This window comes from Coturnix japonica, chromosome 24 (assembly GCF_001577835.2).
Source record: "Coturnix japonica isolate 7356 chromosome 24, Coturnix japonica 2.1, whole genome shotgun sequence".
Taxonomy (NCBI): Eukaryota; Metazoa; Chordata; class Aves; order Galliformes; family Phasianidae; genus Coturnix; species Coturnix japonica.
The window spans coordinates 1,419,269-1,445,764 of record NC_029539.1 but is presented as its reverse complement, the minus strand read 5'-3'; the positions used below and the strand labels follow the sequence as shown (position 1 = coordinate 1,445,764).

The 26,496-nt window shown below is 48.8% G+C and overlaps 1 protein-coding gene and 1 long non-coding RNA gene across 3 annotated transcripts in view; one reads left to right on the top strand and one right to left on the bottom strand.

Annotated features, from left to right (window-relative positions):
• The window catches only part of SNX19 (sorting nexin 19), an 89,338-nt gene that overhangs the window by 32,875 nt on the left and 29,967 nt on the right, over positions 1 to 26,496 (top strand). The gene's annotated exons all lie outside the window — the stretch shown is intronic.
• On the bottom strand, positions 8,151 to 10,147 carry LOC107324193. The gene is made up of 3 exons (XR_001559431.2): positions 9,997 to 10,147; positions 8,447 to 8,514; positions 8,151 to 8,315 (listed from the first exon to the last, which is right to left on the bottom strand). It is a non-coding gene; the product is annotated as an uncharacterized LOC107324193 (long non-coding RNA).

Sequence of the window (26,496 nt, the reverse complement as noted above, 5' to 3'; positions counted from 1 at the left end):
TCATCTCCGTGCGCTCTGTGTCTCCTGCTGTGCTCCACTGGGACCTCAGAATTGCTCTTAAATGCCCCTTTCTGTTCACTTGGTTTTGTGCATGGGATTTGAACTGGCTCAACATGGCCCTAATGGTGATCCCAAAGTGTCCCAAAAATGCCTGATGTCGGGAAAGGAATGCAAGCCAGGGATTTCAGACCCTGTCCTTTGTAAGAGGGGATGTAGAAGCCAGGCAGGGTTCAATCTACAGGTTGGCCAATAGAGGGTTTTCAGGTTTCTTATCTGTGCCAGGCTGAAGCTTTGAGTCTGCTCCTGAAGGCCTATGGCCTAAAGTTTGGCACTTAGCAAACCATCGCACAGCCTGCCTGCAGCTTTAAAGGCCAGTTTATGGCAGTTGAGGCCAAACTTGAAACCTATCTCCTTTCTGAACTTTTTCTTTCCTTGCTTGTTCAAATACTGGGAGGGAAGCCAGCTCTGGAAATGAAGTCACTTCTGAAGATGGCTGCTCTCCCCAGAAGGAGGCTCTGAAAATTCCCATTGTAATTAAAAGTGTTGGTGTTTTTTTCTTTCCTTTCAAATAACGTCTTATGGACTTGGCCCTTGAATTGGTCCCTCCCAGCTGTCCTCAAATTAAAAGGAAAAAAGAAAAGACACTGGCACTGCAAGGCTTTTTTTTATGACAGATTTTATTGCGTAGGATTCAGCGCATTGACAGGCTATAAAAGTTTATTGAAAACAGATACAGCTGTCAATGGGGCTGACCAGTGCCCGGGCTGTGCTGCTGGTGGAAGGATGCTGGTTGCTGTGGTTTCCTGCACTGGATCCATGCTGCCGAGAAGGGGCTGGAGGGGGAATGCCCACCATGAGCCACCAGCATGAACACAGCTGTGTTGCTGGGTGTTTGGGGTGGCTGTTGTGGGGCTGAGTTGTACTGACAGCTATGTCTTCTTCTTATTAATATCCCTATTGGTGCAAGGCCAACCTGCAGCCCTCCTTCAGCATCCTGGATGACATGAGGAAGTTTAAGCCTGCATGCTTCCTTAGGACATTAAAGCAGGCTGTGATGTGTTGAGACCTCACAGTGTGCTCCTTAGTGTTTAGCTACAGCAAAATGCCATCTGAACCCCCTACTTGTTCCAATATAAGGGTCTCCAGGGAGGATCTATGCTGTGTTAGTCTATGAATTGTCCTGATGTAGGAAAAGAAGGGAAGAGAATGCTGAGGCTGCTCCAATAGCAACGCTGTTGGGAGCCCAGCTCTGCTGGGTTCTTGTGGCAACTGGGAAGGTTGCCCTCTTAATTCTTGCCTGTTTGCTTCCACAAACAGCCTGGTCCTGCTTTGGTCTCAGTGTGACTCAGAGGGATGGGTGGTCAGAGTGTGCCCACCAAAGGCAGTGCTGGCTGTGCAGTTTGTTCCAGCAGCAGTCATTGCTGCTGGTTTGGGCTCTTGTACCTTGCTGTGTATGAGGACAAAGAGCTGGGTTGCTTTCACACCACTGTCCCCACTACAAATGTGGCTCCATGTCGAAGTGCTGCAGCAGGTTTGGCAGTGCTGGAGGCAGAGCCCTGACAGCAGAGAGCAGAGTGCCAGAACTGCTGCATTCACACATCAGTGAACTTCAACAACTGAGTCATTCCAGAGACCCCTAGCAAAAAGGCACCGCATCCAGACTCCAGACCCCTCACCTCGTTGGCCCATGCCAATTTGGATGTGCTGTCAGAAACCATTTGCTTGCATTAGGTAAGAAGCCTGTTTTTGTATCCACAACAGTGTTGGATCAAGGTTGCCGCGTGTCATTTCATCACTCTGGCAAATGACAAGCTCAGGGTTTGGAGTGTGGAACCTTATTTTTAATAAAGGAAAAATCTTTGCACTTCTATTCTGCATCTGTCAGCGATCTCACTTGGCTGAGCCCTGGAGGAGTTCATCTGGCCCTCGTGTTAAGGAAAACCAACAAATTAGTACAGATGTTTTTCTGAGAGCTACGGGGATCAGGAATCAGTGATTTAATACTGCCTGATATTTGATAGGGGACGCCCAGGGAATATGTGCTGGAAACCAGGAAGTAATATTACATGAAATCAAAATATAAATATGTTCCTAAAGGTTTAGGTAATTTTTTGCAATTTCCCCTTGTATGGTTTTAAATGAGGTCTCTCCCTCTCCTCCTGTTCTTCGTGCACTTGTTCGTGTAGGAGGCTTGTTCCTCTTGGAATCCATGGAGTGAAATGAAGGTTTGCTGTGCATGTTTGTGGGCTTTAGGTCAACTGATGAGTGATGTGAAGGTAAGGTAAAAATACAGAGATCCACCTGGAGTAAAAGAAGGAAGGGAAAATTAGAGGTGAGGGAGGAAGCAGCCATGGTGGTATAAGGCTGCTGTAGGGAGCACCATGATTTTTGGGGTGCATCATTCATTGCCCTCTCCCTGCTGTCTTTTCCTACAAGGACTGTAGAGCTCACAGGGACACAATGAATGAATCCCAAGACCAAAACCAGCCTTGATTTGGCTCTCCAGGATGTTCTGTTGTCCTCTGATTGACATGGCCTAACATACCCTGTTTGCTGCTTTCAATTGGATAACATGAGTAACAGAGGGAGGCGATCTCTGAGTCCTGAGATGGATTCAGCTTTGATTTTTGTATTCGTTCAGGTGTATAAAGGTGTGAATGTAGGAGAGGAAATCCAGTCTAATGTGGCTGTGCAGACCTGCCATGAATGTGGGAGACATCTGCACATCTTGGTGGTTTTGAGTTGACATTTAGGAGCTCGGGGTGTGTCATGCTGGTGAGTCTTTGCCTGCCACATCTCCACCGTGGGCCTTGTGTATTGCTCAACGGTTGGGTTTACTGATACCTAAATAACTCACAGCAAGAGAATTTATTCACACCCTCCAAAAACCACAAGATATGGAAAGTCGGTGTTATTCTTGACTCTCAAAAGCATAACAGTAACAAAGATGAAGTCATAGAGGCTTGACAATGACTGTCGAGGGGATTTTTGCAATGGTTCACAGCCCCTCTGTCCGTCCATCCCTGCCATGCCCAGGGCAGCCCAGCTGTTTGGCAGAGCAGTGATGACTCCTGATGTGTATGGCTGTGTGCTGATGGGTTCAGGGTGAAGGATGTCTTCCCTCCCCACTGGTGCACCTGGAGCTGGCAGGGCTGTGGGTGCAGGCATAAATCAAGAGGAAGGTGACAGGGACTGAAGGTTTCTGGCTGCGGTGCCGAAGACCTGGCATCTTCATGGAGATGGACTGACCTCAGGCAGGGCGGCAGTGTTGCTGGTGATGAAGTGCATCCTCTGTGTAATACTGGACCCAAAAGCATGATGCAGTTTGGCTCTTCATCCCCCATTTCTTCATCCCGGAAGATGACATGGACAGCAACTTCCAGCTGCTTCAGTCTGTTTCCCCACATTTCCCTCCTTGCCCTTGGGTGAGGGCCCAAAGACTTCACAATGTGTGGTGGTGCATTTAGTGGTCCCTTACCAGCAGGATGTTGCTTAGCTCTGGCTCTCTTTGCCGTTTCTGAGTCAGAGGTGCATCCCTTGTCACATACCTGGAAGCACTGCTGGTATTTGTGCTTAAGATTACAGATTTGGTCTCAGCAAAGTGAAGGTTTAGTAAATGCCGTGTAGATCTTGCATTGAATGCAGCTAATTAGAAGCCAATGCGCTCCTCAGCTGTGGAAACATTGAACCAAGGAGAAATCCATAGCAGGGAGTGACAATGTTCTGCACTTAACACCTGGGAAATTCCAGTGATGGCTGCTCCTTTCCCTTTGCTCATTCCTTGTGGCTTTCCAAAGAATATGGTGACTCAAGGATGGCTTCCCCCCTTACCCCACTGTTTCCTGGCTTTGCGTGATGGTTCCTGTAACTCTTTTGGTAGCCCTTATGTGGGGAGAGGAAGGTTTTTGTAAGGCCTCTGATGGCTTTAAACTGCATAAACTTTGTGCTCCTTTTACGCTCAGCCTGCGAGCTTAAGGAACACATTCAACTCCACAAAAATTTCTCAATGTAGTGACAAATCTGCTTCCTATAAACCCAAGCTGTTGGCATTTGCTGTTACCCTCCTTTAATGCTTTATTAATGAAGTTCTTTTACAGCTGTTCCATTATTTCACCTGGGATAAGAATCAGGGTCGCAGGTGGATAATTAAGTGGGTCATCCTGTTTCTATCCTCTTAAAACTCTGGCACAAAGTAAGCTTTCTTTCAGTCCTCAGTGTTCCAAAGACTTATTAAAAGTCAACATTAATGATCCAGAGCACTCCTTGGCCAGGCCTCTTTTAAATCTCAGCTACAAGTTCTCTGGGCTCGCTGATTTCCAAATACCTCATTTACTAGCTGTGGCCTAACATCCCCCATAGTTACTGTTCCATAATCACATGGTGCAAATGGATCGCATGGCTTTCCCTCAGACACAGGATGGCTGTATTGTTACGATACCTTGGAGCTTTGGGTAGACCCCATTTCTGCTCGTCTGGTCCCAGTTGTGCTTATTGCATCGAGCCAGAGCTGCTGTTGGGTGTTTTGAACTGCTCTGTGTATCCATCCCAAAGGGAATGGTACTTCTGCAGGTCAACTCATGGGAGGGATATGGTCCTTGGAGGGATGCTTGGTGAGAAGGGGAATGAAGAAGCAGTGATTTAGCAGTAAGCTGTCAACAGCAAAATAGAGATGGATGGGTTATCTTGCAGATAAGCATGTGGCAGCACTGACGTGCAGACATCCCCATGAGCTACCCTGCTTACGATGACTCCAGAACCCCTGTCATGCTTATTGCTTGAATTATGTAGTTGTTTCCCCAGTATTTACTTACATAACTATTTGCTGTGACATAGAAGAAAACAAGCAAATGCCAAGGAATAAAGGCTATTGCTCATGGTTTATCCCCATCCAGTTAATTTAATTGCCTTTCTGATTGAGTAATAGGATGTGAGGATAAGGAAGAGTAAATTTGTGTGTCTTTGACTTGGAGGTTGTTGACACTGCATTGTGGGCCTTTCTTTAAGTGGGTAAGTGTGGTCTATGGCTGCTGCTCGATGTAAGCAGGAGAAAAACAGACGTGGAATGGTTGTTAACGGTTCACTGCCAGAACAGAAAGCTTTATTGAGTGCGATTTTGCCAGGCCTGAAAAAAAAAAAAACCCACTCAAACTTAAAGTGTTTCATAATCCCAGAGGTTCTGGATAATGGAGGAGGGAACAAGCGTTATGTGTCAGCACTGCCAGGCAGGGAGGTGCTGGGAGCTGGAGGATGAGCTGGGTTGGAAGCCAGTGTGGCAGTGGGGAGGAACGCCCTCCCTGCTGGCTGGGCAGGATTTGTTGTGGGTGAGGCTTGCACGTAAATCACCAGGTGCATAAATAGAGAAGGAAGGATGAGTGGGTAGCTCGCATCTCAGCCTGGGAGGGTTTGGGGTTGGCTTAGGCTTGGCTGCATGCAATCTGTTACTGCATATAAAAGGCAAGTGGGATGGGTTTTATGAACAGGACTTTTGCCATCTCTCAGTGTGCTGCTGGATGTCACCTGTGGGAGCTGGTGGTGTCAGTTTGGAAGGGGAGGGTTCTATATGTTCTGTGTGCACACTTCTGTGATAGGTGTCCAAATCAGGAGCATGTGCATCTTTAATAGGGAGCAACCTCTGCTGGCAGCAGCCCTCTGTGTTAGGCCACCAGGGGAAAATGGTTCTGCTGATCAGTAAGGGCAGCTTCAAGGGGAGGATACAGACAGGTGGGGTTGGAGCTGGGATCAGACCCGAGCAATGAGTGTCCCCAGCAGCATTGCAGCACCACAGAAGGGCTGTGGGAAGCAGGGTGATGACCATTCCCAGCTGTGGTGGGACCTCTGGGGAGGCTGATGTGAGTCACAGAAAGTGGTGATAAAGATAATCCTCTGCTCTGGTCCTGTCTGGCTCTTTGCTCCAACTCGGCATTCTGGGAGGGAACATCCTCTTTTTATTATCATTATTAGCATAATTGCTGTGCTGCAGAGGGGCCCCAATCCCAGGCTTTGCACATATTCACGTGTTCTGCTGAACTACAAGGAAAGCAGCCTGATGTTCAGTGATGTGCATTTCTACCCAGCACCAATGAGAACGAGACCCAGGCACTTACTGTGCTCAGAGACAGCCGGTCCCTGCATCTTCCCAAGTGCTTCTGTGAGCATCAGAGCATAGAAGTGAAGGGGATGTGTCTGTTTGTCCTCAGTCTGGAGGGCACAACATGGGGTGGGGGGGGGATCAGCAGTTAATATCACTGCATGGCAATGAGGAGGAGGAATTAAAAGCTCACCCATGAGTGAAGGAGCAGCACCCGTGCTGCTTCCACAGGAGCAAATTCTCTTTGCCTTAAGTGCACTTGTTAGAAAGCTAAACAGAAGTCTCAAGCCACGCTGCCTTTAAAAACAAGCTTTTCAACCTGGGAAATGCTTTTTGGAGGCTGATATTGAAGCGGATGCCAAGTTTTGCTCAGTGCTGTCCGTCCAGGTGCCTTGTTTAATTTCACAGCCCTTCTTAAGCACCGAGGAGAAGAACAGTAAGGAGATGGGAGATTTTTGTTCTGAGTGTTCAAATGTCATTATCCCACAAGGAGCTGGTGTGGCTGATGCTGGGATCACCCCAGGTAACCCAAAACTCTCTACAGCTTGCTGAGGGTGGCTGTAGAATGGCTGTTCTAGCTGGATCTCTTGTAGCTAGAACCAAACAGTTAATGAGCTGCAAAAGAGGAAAATGGAGCTGAGGTAGGATGTACTGGTAGGACCCTGCTAGCAATGCCTTGGTGAAGCAGCTCTGTTACCTGCAGGCAGGTCTTGAGGTGTGTTATAAACCTGGTCCATCACCTGTGTGTAGTTCAGCCAATTTAAGGAGAGAAACAGGTGAGCATCCAGAAAAGGCAAAGTCAAAGTGGAGCACTGCTGTGGTGTTACCCAAGCTTGCGTTGTAGGAGACCTTGCTGGTGCTTGGCTCATAGCTGGCAGCTTTGTGTGCTCCGTTCCGCTCCTGCTCTCACATCAGTGCATCGGCCTTTGGTCCCCTCCTGTGTTCCTGCCTGTTTGCCAGCAAAACGCATCTGCTGGTGCAGCAAAAAGGCTGAGGTGGCCTCCTGGGGAGCTGGGGTTAAGCTGCTGTCCTCAAAGCACCTGTACTGCAGCACTGGGGTTTGCAGAAAGGAATTGCCTGCAGCTCTGCTGCTCCTCACCCCCTCCTCCTCCTTCCAGCCATTGGCTGCAGCTTGTATTTCCCCTTTATTGCCTTTGGCTCCATTGCGATGGGCGGTGCAGTATTTTTGTTCTTCACTTAATAATCTTTTGGCGGCCGTTGGACATCATTTCTCATTGTATTGGTGGAGGATTAGCTGAGATGATGGGAGATATTTCCTGTCCCAGCAGCGGGATGGGCTTTGCAGGGCTTGTGCCTTTTTTTCACATAGTGTAATGCTTTGTTTGGGAATGTGCAAAGGCAGCTAATCTGTGGGAAGAGAGTGCAGCCCCAAAGCACGATTTGCTTTTATTTGTGGCAAGGAGCCACAGGCAGAATGCCTGGTGTTCCCAAGCTGGGCAGAGTGTGGGGCTGTGGGGGCCCTGTGCCATCAACCTGCCATGCTACATGGGGGCAAACAGCTTTTCTGCTTACCCCAACCCTGTGTCTGGTCATGGTTCTTGCTTTGGTGCTGGCAGACCTCAGTGTCACCCAAAGCTTGAAGCCAGAGCGCTTAGGTAAGCAAAGGGATGCTGCAGGGATGCGCTGCCACAAATATCTGCTGGGCAGCAGCGAGTGAACTCTGCTGCAAATAATAAAGCAATGCCCAGAAACGGCAAAAGGTTAAACTTATGGGAAAATGATTGGGGAAGGGTGGGACTGGGCCTTGGTGGACAATAAGAGGGTGTTAGCTAGCGTAGCTCCTTACCACAACCCCTCTCAGGTTACTGCTTGCTGGCCCAGCTGGTATCTCTAAGGGAAAGCGATGGGTTCTCCTGTGATCTGTCTCCAGCTGCAAGCCTTCACTGCCTTGTGCAAATCCCCAAGGCTTGCTTCCTCCTGCTGGGTCTTATCACAGGACAAGGTAGTCCTGGGGTCCCACAGAGCCCAGGTCTGGATCCTGTTTGTCTGCAGGCACGGCTGCACCTTGGGGACGGCTCCTCACGGTCAGCTCAGACATTGCTGGTTTAGCATTACGTTGCTGATTGTAAATGGAGACAATCCTGCTTCCAAGGCGATTTAATTTTCTTGTAATAATAACTGATAGCTGGTGGGGGAGGGATTAGCCATGACACGATCCCTTTGCTATGTTTTATGAAGGGGAGAGCTGCAGACTTCTTGCATCCTCCTGCTAACTCAGAGAGAGGAATATGGTACCAAGTGCTGAAAACCAGGTAGACAGGGGGAGGAGGAGGGAAGCTGATGGTTGTTGGAAGACAGTGGGATAAAGGTGCCCCACTCTGCTATCATCCCACTCACCTTAATGGCACACCATCCCTTAGTGCCTGCTTCCCCATGCCTACAGGAATGCTTCGTAACTCCTTGTCCTACAGCAGCGAGAAATACGGCAGAGGAAATAACTTGGAGAAGGAAACGGGAGCTAAAACGTTCTCTAAAGCTCCTCCTGACATTTTTCATCTGTGCTGCTGTATCTCCCATTGACAGATCTCTAACGCTGCTAATGGCTGTGTGTGCTGCTCCTCGAATCAGCTCTTTTCGGAGCTAGAAATACCAGTGCTCTTCCAGAAGAAGCTTATTTTTATTATATTCCCAGCCTAATACTGGAAACCTAAGAGCTTCAGAATAGAGCTGGCTGCAACTCCAGCATTTCCCCTGGAAGAAAGTTAGTTATGGGAAAAATCCCTTTTTTGACAGCCTTCCACCAAAAAAATGTGAATTTTCCCACAGGAAATGTGTGAGTTCTGTGGGTAAGTGGGTTTTTCCTCACTTTCTTGTTGCCTTTCACTTTTTCCAGCTCAAGTTTGGTGCTCAGGTCATATTATGTCCTACCTGCAGGAGTGTTTCCCATTGCTTGCTCTGAGTTGCAGCAAATTCATGCCTTGAGGTTACTGGGGGTGGGCTGATGTGTGGCCCTGATGAGTGATGGGAAGCAAAAATAACAGCACTGCTGTTCTGCTTGCTTTTGGCTGGTTGGGTGAGTTGTCCTAAGCTTGAGCAGCCCATTGCTCCATCTACATGCAAAGCTGAGATTCTGCTGGGCAGGCTTCACCATCCTACTCTACAGGCTGTTGTACCTAGGTGAGAATTTGTAAGCAAATAAAGCTGTTTCCTTGTAGTTGAGGCTCTGTTAGTAGATACGCATCGAGGAGGGTGGTAGAGAACCAAGGATCCAACAACAAGACCATGTTGGATCAGTCTGGCAAACAAACAGGTTGAGGATGCCTCGCATATATGCTAACAAGTTTTGATTTTCTTTCCTATTATTATATTAGCTGCCAAGCTTTCCTCGCCAGTTTTCTCTGTTTTGGTTATTTTTAATCCTTGTTTATTTGTGGTTTCTGTCCCTGCCTTTTCCAGCTTTGCTGGCTGCAGTGCTAACCCCTCATGCCCTGCAAACACATGCTCAATAACTTTGCTCACGTGAGGCATCTTTGATGTTGGAACTGAGTTAAGTACGTGCCGCAGTGTTTATAAGCTCAGGTCCTTGGTTTCTTAACCCTTGCCCAACACGTTTGGTTTACCGCAATAAATCACTGTCTGTTTCATTTTGGAGATCAGCTCCACGCTCTCCCCAACCTCTGGCTGAGGCAACAGATGTTGGTGCTTGGCCCCACAGTTGCCTTTTTGCCCTTTGTTTTTGCTTATGGCTTTGTCTCCAGGTCTCCCGTTCCATGTTTTCCCTCCTATACGGCTCTGAATAATCGATAGAGAAAGCCAGGAAATAAATCAGAGCCTCAGATGGTAATGCAGAAGGAACGAAGGGAAAAGCAGACATATGGATTTCATCACCAATGGAGAATAACGTGTATGATAATAACAACAGAGTGTAAATGAGTGTATGTACTCACTGGCCGCTCTTCCATGCAGATTGTTTTTGTACATGACAGGGGAAGTTATGTTGTGGTTTCTGAGTTCTTTGGAACGATCGCGTCCTGGCACCGCCCAGGCTCCTTCCCAGCCCCATCCCTGCAGCACAGCTTTGCTTTGGGGTGATGCTGGTGCGATGGGCTGTGCTGAGGGAGGGGTTCAGTGCTTGCGTGCTCCATGACGCTGCTTTCCATCCCCACGTCCCATCAGAGTTGGGCTGGAATCCACTGCTCCTTCCCTAATCAAAATTAACCAAAAGCACGAGTTCTTCACCGGCCAAGATAAATTACAGAGAGAACATTGGGACGGAGGGAAGCAGCCCCAGCTTTGTGTTTTTGCTTTGAAACCATAGATCCCAGCGCTTGGTGTGTGCTCATGTGCTGACAAACACAGCGGGTGCTGGAGAGCCCTGTGATGGGATGCTGCCTTGTAGCATTTGTTTGATAGAGCTTTTTCTTGTAGAACAGGATTCCTTTTTGCTTATGTGCTCTGGAGGAACAAGCTAAATAGAAGCGAGCACCCTAATTTGTTGGAGCTGTTAGCTGAAGCTGCTGTTGCAGACTCAATGATGCTCCAGCTGTAGGGGAGCTGCTCCAGAGATGTCTTCACTCACCTCCCATCACTCATCACCATCTCTGCTGCTCTCAGTGCAGAAGTTTGTTTCCTTTTCCCTATTTCCCCAAGGCAATTTACTGATGCCCTTTCGCTGGTCAGCTGGTGGCTGTTCAAACCCACTATCTAAAGTCCATAGGCAGATAACTCAACCATCCCATCAGCTCAGGTGTGCCAAGGTGCCCACCTGTAAATGGAATGCTGGGTTTATGCCCTGGCCAAGCTGGCTGTGCTGGCCTAGAGAGGGGTATTGGCAACAAGACTTTCTCTGAGGAATCCTTGATAATTCCTCTTGGAGGAACTCAGGGGATATAGGAACGCTTTATTGGCCAGATCTCAGGATGTTCTGGTTTGAAGCTGGTAAATCTGATAACAAACCCAGCATAAACGCCTTGTTTGAAGTAATAGTAACTGAGTCCTTGTTCCCGTGATGTGGATATGAAGAAATTCTGGAGAGTTTAAAAACTTTCATGGGACAGGAAAATCAGTTCTCCCAGCTCGTTTCACAATCCCGTGCTTCCTGAGTGAGTGCAAATCCAGCACCTTTCACCAACAATAAAAATCGCAGCTTTTTCTGGTTTAGTTCAGTTTGGAGCAACAACAACAACAAAAATCTCTTCCTGGCAGAGTCTGCTGCTCGTCCTATAACTGTGCTGCGTTGGGAAACAGCTTTTCCTAATCAGAACGTGTGCCTGTTCTGGCCCAATGGAGCTGTTTGCTGACACAGTGCGTGGTGATGGGGGGCTCTGGGTGCCCTTATCCCACTGTGACATGGGGGGTTCAAAATAGGAAGGGTTAAAGTAAGGAGGTGTAGGTTGGAATAACCTCACTGAGTTGTCATTGTGATCTTTTTCAGTCTGCAAACTGCCTTGTCCATGGCTTAGATGTGTTCTTTGGGGCTCTCTCTTGTGTGAACTCCATGGGGTGTCTGTGCAGGGTTTGGGTGACCGAGGGTGCTTCTATTATATGGCAGATAAGGAGTAGCTGCAGTGCTGGTGCTGTTGTGGTTCAGGAGCTGTTTCCAGCAGTGCAGGGCGATGTGCTCGTGGCTGGCCAGGGCTGGTTTGGTCGAGTCCTGCAAGTCCCAAGGTTTTGTTGAAATGATTTCCTTTTTCTCAAAGCTTTCCAAAGTTTTTCTGGGATGTTGTAGTTTCTGGCACTGCAAGGCAGATCTATCCAAAGAGTGAGAGGCAGATGCTTTACATGCATGTTAGTGATGGATAACCTCGTGTGTCTGGAGCTGAGGATCCCCCATCTACTCTGTTGTAACCCTCCAATGAGATGCTGTCAGACAACACGCTGCACCTTTGCAGTCCCTACTATGAGTCCAGCCCTCTGTGTTGTGCAGGGGGTTGGGAACAGGGTGCTCCATCTCATGGCAATCTGAGCATCCTTTGCAGTGTGTGCTGCCTGCTCTGCTCTACTTTGTCTCTGCATGGTGTAAATTAAGGCTGAAGGAGGTACACACAGCACCTCTCAGCCTCTCCCACAGGGAGGGGAACCCACCTCCCTCGTCGAGGAGCTGCGGTCGATAATGTTTGCAAAGTGCTTTTTAATCCCCTGCTGAAAGGTTCTGTGCGAGTGTGAGTTATAATTATGACATGAATGTCTCATATTTTCCTGCCCGAGCCCTCAGCTTGCTGCTGAGATGTTTTCCCAGCCTTTATGTGGATGCCATCGGGTTTGCAGCTTCCTGGCCCATTCTGGGCAGCCCGGAGTAAAGGCATAGATTTCCAAAAGAGAGAATTTGAATCTTTTCATCAGTTCACGGAGCCAAACCAAACCCCAAAACCACTTTGAATAAATCTTTCCAAGAAGGAAAATTGATTCTACGTCAGCAGGGCAGAGAAAAGCAGCTTGGATGGGGCTGGGTGACAGCTCCAGCCCTGCAGACAGGTGTCCATCTCAGTCTCAGGAGGGGCTGAGACTTAGGGACTTAGGGGGCAGGAGGAGGGCACTGGACTTGGACTGGACTTAGGGGGCAGAATGTTATTAATGGATTTGGGTGGTGGAAGGACAGCAGTGGGACTTGGACTTAGGGGGCAGAGTGTGATGAATGGACTTGGGGGGCAGATCTGCTGCTGGGCAGCTGAGCAAACATGTGCCCTTCATCACATCACCGTGCAGCTAAAGTAAACCATGAGCTCATGCCGGCATCGCCGTGTCACCCTGATGTAATGAAGAGCTCAGCTCAGCTCCCTGCAGCCTCAGCCCGCATCCAGGTGTGTTGTTGTTGAGCAGCTGGTGTAACGCGGCTCTGCCAGTGCCAAGGATGAAGCAGCCCCGTGCTGCTCCAAAACCAACACGGCCAGGGGGTGCAGCTCAACCTCCTGGAGATGAAAACAAATGGTAAAGGTTGAAAGGCAGGAATCGGGGCTGGTGCTCACTGCTAAACATGGCATCTCCATGCCTCGTCCCAGGAGGAGAGGAGTTAATAGGTAGCCAAGGCGAGGGTTTAAAAATAGAGCTCTGTGCATAGCTATTAGGTGATGTCTCTGTCACGTTGGCTGGGGTTTGCTGCTACAAACCCCGCTGTGCTCCCAGCAGGTTTTTAATGTTGGGTGTTTGCCTTTTTTCTTTTTATGGTGGGGTGATGAATGGGGAAAATGGGCCTTGGAAAAAGTGACTTAGGAAGCTTTAGGATCAGGGGAATGGCTGAGCTGGGTCCTCAGTGCTGGGACTGACAAGGTGGAAGGGCCGTGTGTCCCTAAGTGTTCTCCATCCATCTTTATGTGAGGTTATTCCTCCTCTCCCTCATTGAGAGGCATGGATCACACAGTAAGAGGTGCCTGAGGGCCCCGACTCCATCACTTTCAAGATATTGGCTAAAAGATTGCTGTGAGGTTTGTTTTTGCACATCTTTAGAACATGTCTCTATGGACATCTCTATGGGAGCCTGCTAGGAGACGTGCTGGAGACGCAGGATTGGATAGGAAGCTGGATTAGCCCCTTAGGATTTCAACAATGTAGCTTTGGTTTAATATAGAAGGTTTTGCTTAATGTGTTGGTAGAAAAATGCAGTGTTGCAGAGCTGAGATTGCATTTTCCCACCCTATTTTCCCCAAAGCCTTGACTTTTTCCCACTATTGCTCTATAAATACAGAGCAGGTGCAGTGAGCTCTGTGAGTCTGTGGTCCAGTTCAGAGCTGATGGTTCCTCCTTCCCAGTAGGAGATGGCTGTGCTGTCAGTGAGCATCATTGGATAGCAGGCATGAGGTCAACAAGCAGGCAAAGCAAAAGCAGACACCCAGCAAGAGCAGGGCAGACTGAGTTGAATGGACTTTGGAGTTGGACTTGTGGGGCATAAAGTGATAAGTGGACTTAGGGGGCAGAAGGAAGGCACTGGACTTAGGGGGCAGAATGTTATTAATGGATTTGGGTAGTGGAAGGACAGCAGTGGGACTTGGACTTGGGGGGCAGAATCTGATGAATGGACTTGGGGGGGAGAAAGACAGGACTGGACTTGGAGTCCAACTCCAAAGCCCCACCCCATTGTGACCCTCAAGTCAATGCATCTCCTTCTGCCCCCCAAGTGCAAGCCAGCAAGCTCCCTCCTCTTCTGGCTGCAGGGCAGCATTGGGCTTCTTGGCAGCCTCTCCAGCCTTCGACCATTTGGATCCCATTCCCCAAACAGAAGGTGCCACCCAAAGCCTTCGGGGAGGGCGAGCACCATCTCCCATCCATGGAGCCCATTGCCTCACCTTTGAGGAATGCATTTGCTTCATAGCAGTGATAAACAGCCTGCTGCTCAAATGGAGCTTGTGTTGCAAACCCCAAGCTCTTGCTCTGGGTCAGGCTTGGCGTGCCTCCCTCCTGCTTTCCTGCTGGGTGAGCTGGTGCCTCGCTGCAGGGTCTGCTGCGCCGAGCAGGGATTTATTATGGGGACTGGCCTGTGCTGCTGGCTCCATGTGTTCTGCTCTGATCTCAGAGGATAACTCTCTCCTCCACTGGTCTCGGAGGGAACTTGCATTCCTTTCTTATCTCCCACCAGCATGAGTTATGCACGCAGAAATTAGCCTTTATTTATTAGCGCGATGCAGCCAACAGCCAGCTCCAGGATTTTGTGCAAAAAAATCCACCTCCCTTTTCTTGCTCATTAGGAATAACCTCACACCTTTCAGGTATCAGATGTGCCTTCAAGGTTATGGACTTGCATGAGATATGGAGCTGGTGTCCCACTAAACACTGAGGTTGGTGTGCTATGCTCATCTGTCTCCACTTAATGTAAGGGCCCCCATAGAGCTGTGGGATAAACACAAGGGCCCTTATTTCTCCTTTAAACCATAAACTGAAGCACCACAACGAGGATCCTGGTTAGTGTTCCCGCTGTGTTCCCCCCTTGTTTTGTCCCATCATCCTGGAGCAAAGCAGCGCTGTGTTGTGCTGCCCAGAAGGGGGTCACACCTTAAAGCAGAATAATGGGGATCACTTGGATGCAGAGAATGGCTAACCAAGTGATGTGGGTTGCTGTAAGAAAGCAGGCAATTGTGAAGGGGAAGAAAAAACAACCCTGAGCTGCCAACAGCTGCGGAGCCCAGATGATCTGACCTGAGCTTCACAGACAAGACATTTTTGACTCCGGTGCAAAGAAATATGGGCAAGACATCAAATTACAAGCCAGAAATATCATGTAACCGGTAACGGCTCTTTATTGACATAGGAAGTGGGATGGTTTTGATAAAATGAGAGCCCACACAAATGATTTTCTGTGCATATATTTCACAAGGCATCTCTTTAAGGACTTGTTTTTTTCTTTTTTTGAAGGAGTGCATTTCTTATTTTCCCTGCTTTATTTTTGCTTGGTTTGTCCTGTTGCACCTCCCCTATGAGGACAGGCTGAGGGAGTTGGGTTTGTTCAGCCTGGAGAAGGTTGTGGGGTGACCTCACTGCAGCCTTTCAGTACCTGAAGGGAACTTACTCTTCCCTTAAACTCTTGGAAAGGGCTGACAACAGCAGGACACGGGGAAATGGTTTTAAGCTAAAAGAGGGAAGATTTAGGTTGGATGTTAGGGGGAAGTTCTTCACTAGGAGAGTGGTTAGGTCCTGGAACAGGCTGCACAGGGAGGTTGTGGATGCCCCGTCCTTGGAGGTGTTCAAGGCCAGGTTGGACGGGGCCATGGGCAACCTGATCTAGTAAATGTGTATGTTTGGTGACCCTGCCAGGCAGGGGGGTTGGAACTACATGATCCTTGAGGTCCCTTCCAACCCGGGTCATTGTGTGATTCTGTTGCTAGAGGAGTTGATGGCAGGAGGAGATTCACCTTTCCCCTTTGCTCAAGGGCTCTGTGCATGGAAATGGTAACCCAGCACCCTGCAGTTACAGAACCCAGCCGGTCCTTTTCTGTAGTGTATCACCACTGCCAGTTTTCTTCACCCGTTTTGAAACCAAATGGTTCGTAAAGACCTAAATTAATTTGGGTGGAGGTGATGTGTCATTAAATATGATTAATCTCTTGCTGTCACCAACCCCCACGGTAATTTCTGGAGCCTTATGGCTGCAATTGCAGCTGGAATCCCTGAACTCTTTGCAGCCTGTTTGTATTCAGCTTCCTTAGCTTGTTCTTTTGTTGTTGTTTTTGGGAAGGAGGATATTGAAGTAAGAGGGATATGGGGAAAAGTTAAACAGGTCCGTGCTGGGTTCGTGCTCCCTGTTTATTTGCATGTGTGATGCTAGAAAGAAGCAAACTCCCTGAGCACCTTTATCTCCAAGTTTACAAACACAACTAAAAGTCCTACACAGATATTTAGGACATGATGAAAGATTCAAATATACACAAGGAGAGTGTTTATTTGAACGGTCTCTGGGTTCTTCTGTTCGTATTCTGCAGTGGCTGCTTCGTTGTAGGAGGTCCAGAAAGTTAATTCACCGAGAGAAGTGCAGTTTTGGAAGCAGCAGGGAAGAGACTTGAGCCTATTTGTGGGTCTGGTTTTCAGTTTCTTTATTTGTTTTTTTGGAAGGAGTTTGGTTTGGCTCGAGTTGAACTCAGCTCTTCCTGCGCTCTTCATTTACCCGCTCTGATGCACGGCTGTACCAGGCCAAGCTCCGTAAATTTCTGAGCCTTTTTATATTTTCCAGAGCTGTTTCTCTCCGCAGACCTCCCCACGTGCTGCTCTGTGCACGGATGGGTTTCCCCATAGCTCTGATGGCTGGGGCTGAGACCTTCAGCTCTCCTTAGAGCACGTTTCCTTTTGCTTCAAGGAAACTCCTGGAATCACAGCTTGGTTTGAGTTGGAAGGGACCTGATGGATCATCTAGTTCCAGCCCTGGGCATTCACACCTAGATATAGCACAGCACCCAGTGAGTTACCTACCAATGATATGTGCAAGGTTTCCCATTGCGTTTGCTCTCAGCTGCCTCCAGCACCCCAAATTTGTTCCTATTTTAATGGTATGAAGCTGGCATTCCACTCCCTGCTCCCCTCCCGATGCTTACCGCGTTCCTACACTCTTTCCCTCCCCACTGAGCTTTTCATGCCCTGGGAGGTGTCAGGATTTAAGACCAACTCCTGCAGCTTCAAGGGCCACCTCTGTTTTCCTTTGGCTCCATGGAGCATTCTGACCCAGCGCGGTGGGGAGAGCAGGAACCTCCAAAGAGAAGCGGTGGGGGCTAAAATCGATAGATTAAAAAGAGCAAGGGCCAAGTGCCAAAGTGCTTGTGTCACTTGCAGGAGCCAGGAGCTGGGCTCGGCACAAGTCTTTCCATTGCGGTGACTCACTTGTAGCTGCCCTGCTGGGCTGGATGGGGCTGGTGGAGAATCAAAGGAGCTGCTTCCTACCCAAGGAAGGGGTGATCCTGGGGTATCTGAGCCCTCCTGCCCCATAATGAGGGTCCTTGTCCAGCTCTGTGCCTGCTGAGTGCTGCCCTATCAACAGCCAGAGCTCTGGGTTGCATCCAGGAGGAAGAAAAAGGTTGGTTTGTCCCAGGATTGTTTGCAGCAGAATCCACCAGGGGGGAAAAAACCAAGAGAGAGAAAAGCTCAAATACTCATGAAATCTGAAAATCATCCAGCGGTTTCCCTTTTAAGTATTACAGATGGCTTTCCTATCTTTCTCAAGTTGTCACACACCGCAGTTCTCTGCATGTTCTCCTCTCTTGGTTTCTCTGTTGCTGTTCTGTGTTTCAGTGGGATGATATTGAATATGGCACGCAAGAATTGGCTCTCGACTCTCAGCACTGTTTGCGTATGCAGAAAGGGAAATTACTTAGGCTAGCTGTGTTCCAGAACTTTATTGCTTAGCATCTGACAAGGTTACGTGCAGCTTGCCTGGGCAAAGCTGTTTTTAATGCTGTGCTCATCATTGTGCTCCATCAGCAGGTGCCCAGTTGGTCGTATTTTGCCTTTTATACCTGCAGAGCTTCTTAAAGGCCGAGGAAATGGGAAATATTTTGTGTCCCACTTTGCAAATATGTGGTTAGAAAAACATGCCCTTTGGTCTGGGCTTTGGGTAAGGAAGGAGTTGAAAGAATTGAACTAAATTGCTGTTTGTTTTGGTACGAAATACCAGATTTCTCATTTTTTAACAGCAGTCGTGCTTTCAGGTTCGGTTTTGCTGAAGGGAAGGAATTTTCCCTTTTAAAAAGCCTTTTTTGGACTTGTTTTCTGCACGGGGGGAAAAATAACAACACAAATAGGTGAAAAATGCAGAACTGTTCCTAGAGGGGGAGGAAACCCCCAGCTTTGTGGTGAGAATTAATTTCAGATAATGTTCTGTATGCGTGCGAGCTAACGGGATGGTTCAACATCTTGCTAAGCCCCGTTTGGCTTTTTCCATCAAACGTGTCGTTTAAATAACCTAATTAAATGAAGTCCCTTCGTTTCAGATGATGTTTAGATGATGCATGTAATTGCAGTGGAAGCGTGGCCGTCCAGCTGGCTGGGAGGTTAAAGATGTAAAACATCTTAATAAAAACAAGACCCTCCTCGGGTTTGGCCTCAGTGATGGGGATGGGAGACCAACAGTGGGGTGAGAACAGCCACAGACACCAGGCAGCCCTCAGGGATGGCAGAAATCAACCTGGTTTTGGTTTGATTGCACTGTGTGAAGCTTGGGCTGGTGGGATGCTGGTGTCTTATGTCCAAGATGATGCAGCCTGAGGGTGGATGAGTCCTGCTGCTTCTTGATTGAAGTGATGGCTGAGCCCATCCTTCCTCCTTGCCCAGCTGTGTTTGAAGCCTCTGTGGGTGCAGGGTTGTCCAGGTGTCATCCTGTCTGCTCAATGACAAGGGTTTGCTGCTCCCTACAAGCACTAGGATAGGAGTATCTCTGGGATGGGGCCAGCTCTGTGTAGAGATTATTTCCTTTAACTCAAGGAGTGAAGCTCTTGGGCTCAGGGCCTGGGCTGTGCTGGGGAGGTGCTGTGGCTGCAGTGATGGTGCTCGTAGATCATCAGCAAGCAGCTGGGAACATGGTGAGAGCCCAGCATGGAGACCTGCACCTGTAATGTTGGGACAGCATCACCCAGCCTGAGCTTCCCCTGAGCTCATCATAGTGCTGTGCTAAATTGGCTCTGAGCAATGCTCATTGCTGGCAGCCTCCCCTGTGCATCCTTATGCCCAGAGCAGGCATTGCAAAGAGGCAACTTCATTTAGCTGAGCTGAATGGAGGCAGCACATCTGGCCAGCAGGGACACACGTTCCCCAGATCCTCTTTGTTGCACCAGTCCCAGGAATCCTTCGCCCTGCAGATCCATAGTGCTGACACATCCACTCTCTGGCCACAACAGAGCAAATAGTTCCTTTTTATCCTGCTCCAAGTCAAAAAGCGCTCAGCATTTCAAAAGGGATTATCCGAAAGGTTTGGGCCACGTCAGGTCCTGCAGGATGGTCCCTTCCCTCCTCCCCATGTGCACCAAGTGCCTTGTTGTAGTGAGCAGAATGTGTTTCACCTACAGCCAAACCCATCCTGCTTAATTACCACCCAGGGAGCAGCATCCCTGCTCCATCTCAGCTCAGTAGTGCTCAATCAAGGATCGCTCTGTTTGCAAACCTGACCTTGAGCATTCAGACACACACAGGCTGCAGGAAAGCGATCCGAGCAGAACCCCCCGTGCTGTCACTTCCACTTACAGGCCTTGGCGGTGACATCGGCACAGCGGTGAGCAAACAGGTTTTTGGCTGGGGTTGCTGTCTGGGGAACCTGTATCTGGCACAGGGACTGTCTCCTTCCAGCAAGGTGCTTGGGAGCCCTTAGGAAGGACGATCAAGGCAGCTCTGCCTTTCCCTCGCTGCCCTTTTGCAGTTTGGGCTGTTGTATTTAATCCTTGTGCCCCCTCTCTCCTGCAGCACTAAAGGATGTCCTTGTCCCAAAGTATTTCTTTCTGCATTCTTGCAGAGTGAGCAAAGCAGGAGGGGAGGGGGCGAGGAGAGGATTGAAAGGGTTGGGAAAATTCTCACACAGGGCTTAGTTTACAAGGGACAGCTGAGCGTGTAAACCCGGTCTCCAAAGAGCTGTTCGAGCTGTTCTGGCAGCGTTTCCCCTCCTCTCCCCCAGCCTCTGGCTGAGCTGCTTCGAAGGAAAACAGAAAGGAAGGAGGCAGGGGAGCGTTCCAAAAATCAGCTCTCCCACCCTTTTAACTCCCCCTAATAGAGAGGAGAAATGAACCTCAGTGTGGGCAAAGGATGGGATCAGTGTGTGCATCCTGGTGCCATTTAGTTGGGTGAGTGGAGCCCAGGAGGGATGAATATCCCCACAGTGCAATGACTTTCCTGGCCAACATCACCTCCCTCTTCTTCCTCTTGTCCTTTTCTTATCTGTAGCACAGCTCAGGATCTTGCTACGAAAATAATTGGCATCAGAAATAGCAAAATGAGCAGCCAGTGGTTTTTATGGGCCTTTGCAGGATGGGGATGTCTGGTGGAGGGCAGAGAATAGGGAAAAAAAAGGCAGATTAGGGGTTGCAGGAGGCTTTCTGTTTTTTCTATTCATAACATTGAGCAAAGCCAGCTTTCCTACAAGGAAAATGTGCATTTTTTTCTTGTTGTTTGTCCTTGCAAAGGTGTCCTGAGCATCTTTGAGCTGGTTGCTACAGCAGGGCACCAGCTGACTTCTAGCGGTAACACTCGTGTTCTCATCCTGTCCTTAAGCAGCCAGTGGTGCTGTCAATAGAAGGTCTGTATGTCTGCATTTCATTTACATCCCACAGTGTCTGTGCACATACAGGTATCCCTGCGTGCTACCTCAGCTGAGAAACAAGTGCTTATTGGAAACATGCTTGCTGCGAATTAACGGCCCCATACACATGTATCTCTCATTAAACGCTATGGGGTGGAGGTAAGGATTGCTGCCCCAGGCGCTCTCTGTGAGATCTCTCAGCACCACATGCAATAAATATGTTTTTAATAAGCAGTCATTAATGACTGGACAATAACAGCTTTATTAAGCTTAAATTAAAGGCATATTTGGGGGCCTTAATCTGAGACTGTATGCTGTAATGGAATGTACTGGAATTCAGCTTTTTTATTATTTTATTTTAAAGCTTCTTTCGAGCCAGTAGTTGCAAGCCAGCATTGGGAAAGGATGCAATGCATTCCCTGATGGCCTGATCCTGCTTGTGGTTGTCTACACGGAGCCTAAACCAGGCTGGGCATCTCTACATAGGGTCTGCATTGTATATAGTGTCACAGGTTACTTAGATTTACCTATGCCCGTGACAGGGGAAGCCACCCCATAGGGCCCCCTATTACTATATTATAGCTCTCAGAGATGGCTGCTGCTTAACTCCTGCCTATGGGAGCGTGCCTGGAGCTGGGGCTGTATGGGGTTGGGCTGCAGTTTGGGGCTGGTGCCATTCAGTTGTCCTTGTATTTAGCGAGTGCTGTGGTTGGAAAGCAAGCCAGTGGCCGTGCCTTGCTATGGGACCAAGGTGAGCAGGCAGGAGCAAAGGAAGCCAACAGCAGAACCCCAAGCTATTTGTAGGGCCATTCCTGTATCCCATATGCCTGTTTCACCACCCCTGCATCCTCCTGGCCACACAGGGACTGCTGAGCTCTGTGTTTCGCTTCCTCCAGCAGGTTTGTTCCCCACTTGTGCTGTCTTCCTGAAGCAGCTTTCTCTTGCAGGCTGGTTTTCAAGCCCATATCCATCAGCTCCCATCCTTTCTGGGCACACCCTGCCATGACATGCAGTGGGTCACACTGCAGCAGTGTTTGCCTTGGAGCTGGCTCTGGAGCTGCTCCATGCAGGTCCTCTCCAAGCCCCTGGGTTGACCTGCGATGTGACTCGGCGTGAATCAGCCCTTCCTCCAAGCCCAAAGCGTGGGACTTGCATCAGCCCTATTCCCTTAAATCCACTTAGTGTGTCCCTGTGACCCAGACTCTTGAACTCCCTGTGCTGCAAGGCTTCAGCCCTGCAATCCTCCGATCCCAGCTGTGCCCCGATCTGCTGCCCTTTTCCTGCTTCCCTTCCCATCTGTGCTGACCAGGAGCTTGTTGCTTCATTGACTCTCCAACTGTTTGGTTTTTTTTCCCAATCGACTTTTGAGAATTAGCATCACTTTCAGCTCTTTCTTCTGCCCCTCGTGAAGGGAATGATTATTTCCCCAATGTTTTAAAGACAGCTTGTACCTAAGGACATAATTCCTAAGAAATGCTCCGAGCTGAGTCAGCCCAACATGTGTTGCACAAGTGTGTGCTGGAACTGATCTGCATCTGATTTCTTTTCTCTGGTGCTGGTTCAGAGGGCACTGCAATCAGTGCAGAGATGCTGGGAGATAGCAGCTGCTCTGTGCCAGGGCTGTCCATGCCCTGTGACATCCCTGCTTTGCACAGGATAAAATGAACCAGATTCTTCCCCAAATGCTCCTCACCAGGAGAGGAACTTCCTTCCCACCTCTGCATTTTGCAGGCTGGTTGCTTTAGGCATGATTAATGCGTGGCTCCAGCAGAAAAAGCCTGCGTGTGGAATGGCATCCCTAAATAGCAAGCGTAAGTCTTGCTAAGCAGATACAGCCTTAGCTTCTGAGCTGTCTTGAAATGCAAGGAGATACTCTGTGAAGGAGAGCATCCTGATGGGTGTTGGCTTTTCCCACTGATTGCATTCCTGGTCAGTGAGAGCCCTCAGGCAGGAATTAATGGTTAGCACAGAAGGAGCAGGCTGTGCTCAAGGACTTGCTGGTAGAGCGCAGTTGACTTGAGAATGGCCAAGCTAATAACTTCAGAACTTCTCAACTTTCTGCCTCACACGATCATTTTCTCACAACAGCTTGCCAAAGTGTTTGGCTTAGCATTAATCACTGCGTTTCCTCCAGATATAGAATAGGGTTGTGCAAGCCATTGGGTCAGCACTCAGGGCATGGGATATCAGGGCTGGGGTCGATTTAAATATGAAATTAGCAGCATGTTCCCTGCTGAGGCCCCTGTCTCAAAGCACACGTGAACATGCCTAAGTGCTCTGCAGGAAGTGGAGCGTAAGGACATCAGTTGGGCAGTGGGTGAAGTTCATAGAGCTCATAGCCTCAAAACAGCACAGAATGAGTGTGGGGCTGCGGTTCTTTTACCTGTATGATCCCTTTAACCATCTCCCCAGTGCAGAGCAGAGCTGGTGTTTACAGCACTCAGCAGAAGGGAACCTCCTAAAGCCAAACATCATTGTGCTGAACCCTGGTAGGACTCAAATCTTTGGCTCCAGCATGTCTAGGGACTGAAAAGCTGATGATTAGATAACTGTAAACCATCCTGATTTTACAGCTCGTGCTCGCTCTGTTGGGAAAGGGAATGAAGCACACCAGGCTCCTGGGGTGGAGGGAGAAATGGTTTTGTGATTAAATTGGATTATTTCAGCTGAAATGCCCACCCCTGCTGCAGGGTTTGCTTCTGGTCTTGGGTAGGTCTGAATCCCCCGTGCCTCAGTTTCCCCAGTGCTGACCCTTTGCTGTGATATGTAGGTGGTATTGCAGTTTGAAAGAGACGCATTGCTGGAGGTGAGGTGCCTATTTGGGAGCACCAGCAGCTAATGCTTGGGGGCATGAAACCCAAGACAAAACATGCTCCATTGGGTGAGGAAAACCAAGACAGGTTGCTCCATTGGTCTGAGCCCACATGAGGGCACCAGGCTGGGCTTATTGCACAGCCTTGGGCCCAAACCTCCGTGTGTTTTGGTTTTCCATCTGCAGAGTGAGATCCCAAGTGCAACTCATGCAGCCCCACTGTAACCCCAGCCCTCTTCATCTCTCCCAGTGCTGATGGCCTTATCATCAAGAGGTTTATATCCTGCCAGGCTGGGAATTCAGCCTTCTTGCTTCTTGAGAAAGACCCTCTTGGTGTGAGGCGTTCCTCAGGTTGGGCTGTGTTTGGATGGTTGCTAAGCTTGTCTCATGTCTGGTTAATGCCTGATGAGGTCATGGTGCCATTTAGCATTTCATGGATAATTCAGGATTATTCATTAACAATCAGGAACAAGCAGGTATATGCATAGGCTGCCTTTGTGGGAAGAAATAAAATAGTGTCCCTGGGAAAGGACATGAAATATCCAGGGGGACTGAAGTGATGGTTGAGCTGAGGAGCTTCTGGGGGCGATGAAGATGGAGATTTGTTTTCAGAACAGCTGAATCTAAAGCTTTTTAAGCCATTAACCCTGCAAACGTGGGGGTTTTAATTAATCACAGTGAAGTCAGCCTTCTGTCCTATATAGTAAGAGAATGCAAGGGGAAAAATGCATGTTTATACTAGTGTGTGGTAGTATAAGGAAGTAGGACAACAGCACTGCTCTGCTTGTGTCTACAGCATCCCTGTTCGCACAAAGGGCTCATCTCACAATGGTGCAAAGCTCTGCCCTTGTAATGTGCTCTGGTGGTCCCATAAATGTGGCCATGCTCGGATGTTGCTGCTTTAGATCCACATCCAGGCTGCTGTGACCCATGGCTCTGCGTGTCTCCAGGCTGACGTAGGGGCCTGAATGCAAACTCAAGGTCCACGTGCTGCCTGCCCAGGGAAAATTTGATTTGTGATGTGTCAGGGAAAAAAGCTAAAAGGAAAACGGTGACTTTTGCTGGAAGAGAAATACGGTATTGGTGAGCAACACTTGGTCATTCTCTGCTCAAAGTGGAATTTCTCAGCGTTCAAGTTCTGGTCTCTTTATTTTCCAGTAAAACAGGTTAAACGCTTTTGAGGAAATCGGATGCTTTCTGTGAGCTTTTCTTTTTTCTTTCTTTTTTTTTTTTTTTTTGGTTAATTGAAAGTACAATCTTCCATTGGAAAAATGATTTAATGGACATTTCTCAGGATGTGTGAGCAGGGATTTTAGTGGGAGTAGTTCCTTCTGGAGGGAGGAAGCCTCGTGGAAGAACCACGGAGCAAAGCAGAGCTTGGGGGATGCAGAACAGCCAAGTTCTATTGGAGATGGTAATTACAGCTTTGCAAATAAAACTGGGAGAGTGTCAGGAGCTGGCACCAAGGGGAATGGATGGAACCAAGGGCAATGGATGGAATGATGCTTAACTCTGTCTTGAAAATCTGAAGGGGAGTGAAGTAGAAGGGCTTTTGGGGGCAATGTGCAGGAGGGGAAGAAAAATGTGTGCTCAGATCCCACTAACGCCGAGTGTCTGGCTTTGAAAGGGATTCCAGCACCACCCGTGTTTTCCTTCCTCCGCAATCACATTCACCATGGCCCGCTTTGAAGTTTAAATAAACTTAAAAGCATATCTGCTGAAATATGTTACCCGCGTCGCTCCGCCAGCCTGCCTTGTGGTTCCTGATGGAGAAACACACGTGGAATGGAAGGGGAACGCTGCTGCTCTGCGTCCAATCTGCAGAGACAGATGCTGAAACAAACGCAAAGGAAATACCAATATTCCAATACCTTTTCTTCACCAAGTATGTTTGTGTAAACCCAATGTGTGTGTGTTTTCCTAAGGGTAAGTTTAACTTCCCCTCCTTCCCCCCCTTCTTTTTGACAAACTAAATGGAATGCAGTATTAAACTGGGAGAAAACGTTGCCATAACCCAAAGCATTCTGTTTAGATTTATTGTTTTTACTGCCTGAAAGCTCTGAGCTATTTGTGACCCGCGCTGAGTGCTCCTCTTGCTTTGCTTCCCTTCCTCTTGCTATTCTCGCCACCGTGGCCACAAACCCATTATGTTCTGCCCTCAAATTATCCACACACGCTCTGCCTTTGCTCTCTTGTTTCTCCAAGGGAAGCCAGCTTGCTCTCACCTCCACGCTTCGGCTCCTTTTCTGCTTGGGCAAACCCATTCTGAGGACAAGTAATGGTTGAAAGAACAAAAATGCAGTGTTTATAGTGATCCATCCTTACTGGTGCTACCTCTTATTGTGGCACTGGATGCTTGCTGAGTGTTTTAGAGCAGCCCTCACTCAGTACCTCCCTGCTGGCTCCAGGAGGTTGGTTTTGGAGCTGTGCTTTGGCACCAGGCTCCCTCCAGGCCCCACTGAATTTGCACCCAGACCCACCCAGCCCCACGCCTGCTTTAAATCATCCACAGCCCATGTAAGTGGTGATGTCAGCCTGCCCATCCCATGCACCTTTTAAGCATAATCCCACCCAAATTTCCCACCAAGCCAGTTCCCGCACCCCAGGGTTGGGTGAGACTGCAAGGCATCACCTTGGAGCAGAGGGATCGGAGCTGGCACCCTCATCCCATATGGCAAAGGTAACCAACCCTCATTCCCAAAGCCATCTGGTCTTCCCGTTGCTCCAACTGCCTGAAAACAGCTCAACGTTGCCTTATAAATGAGCTAATAGACTGTAGTCCTATAAAACACAGAGCTTTGCTCCAATGGAATCCCAGACCAAACCCCTTTGGGGCTTTGGCATCTCAGTAGCTTTATACAAGTAACTGCAAGGACCACCTGAGCACCTCAGATGGGCACAGATCTCAGTGAGCCTCAAGCTCTGTGTCCTTCCAGCATCCCA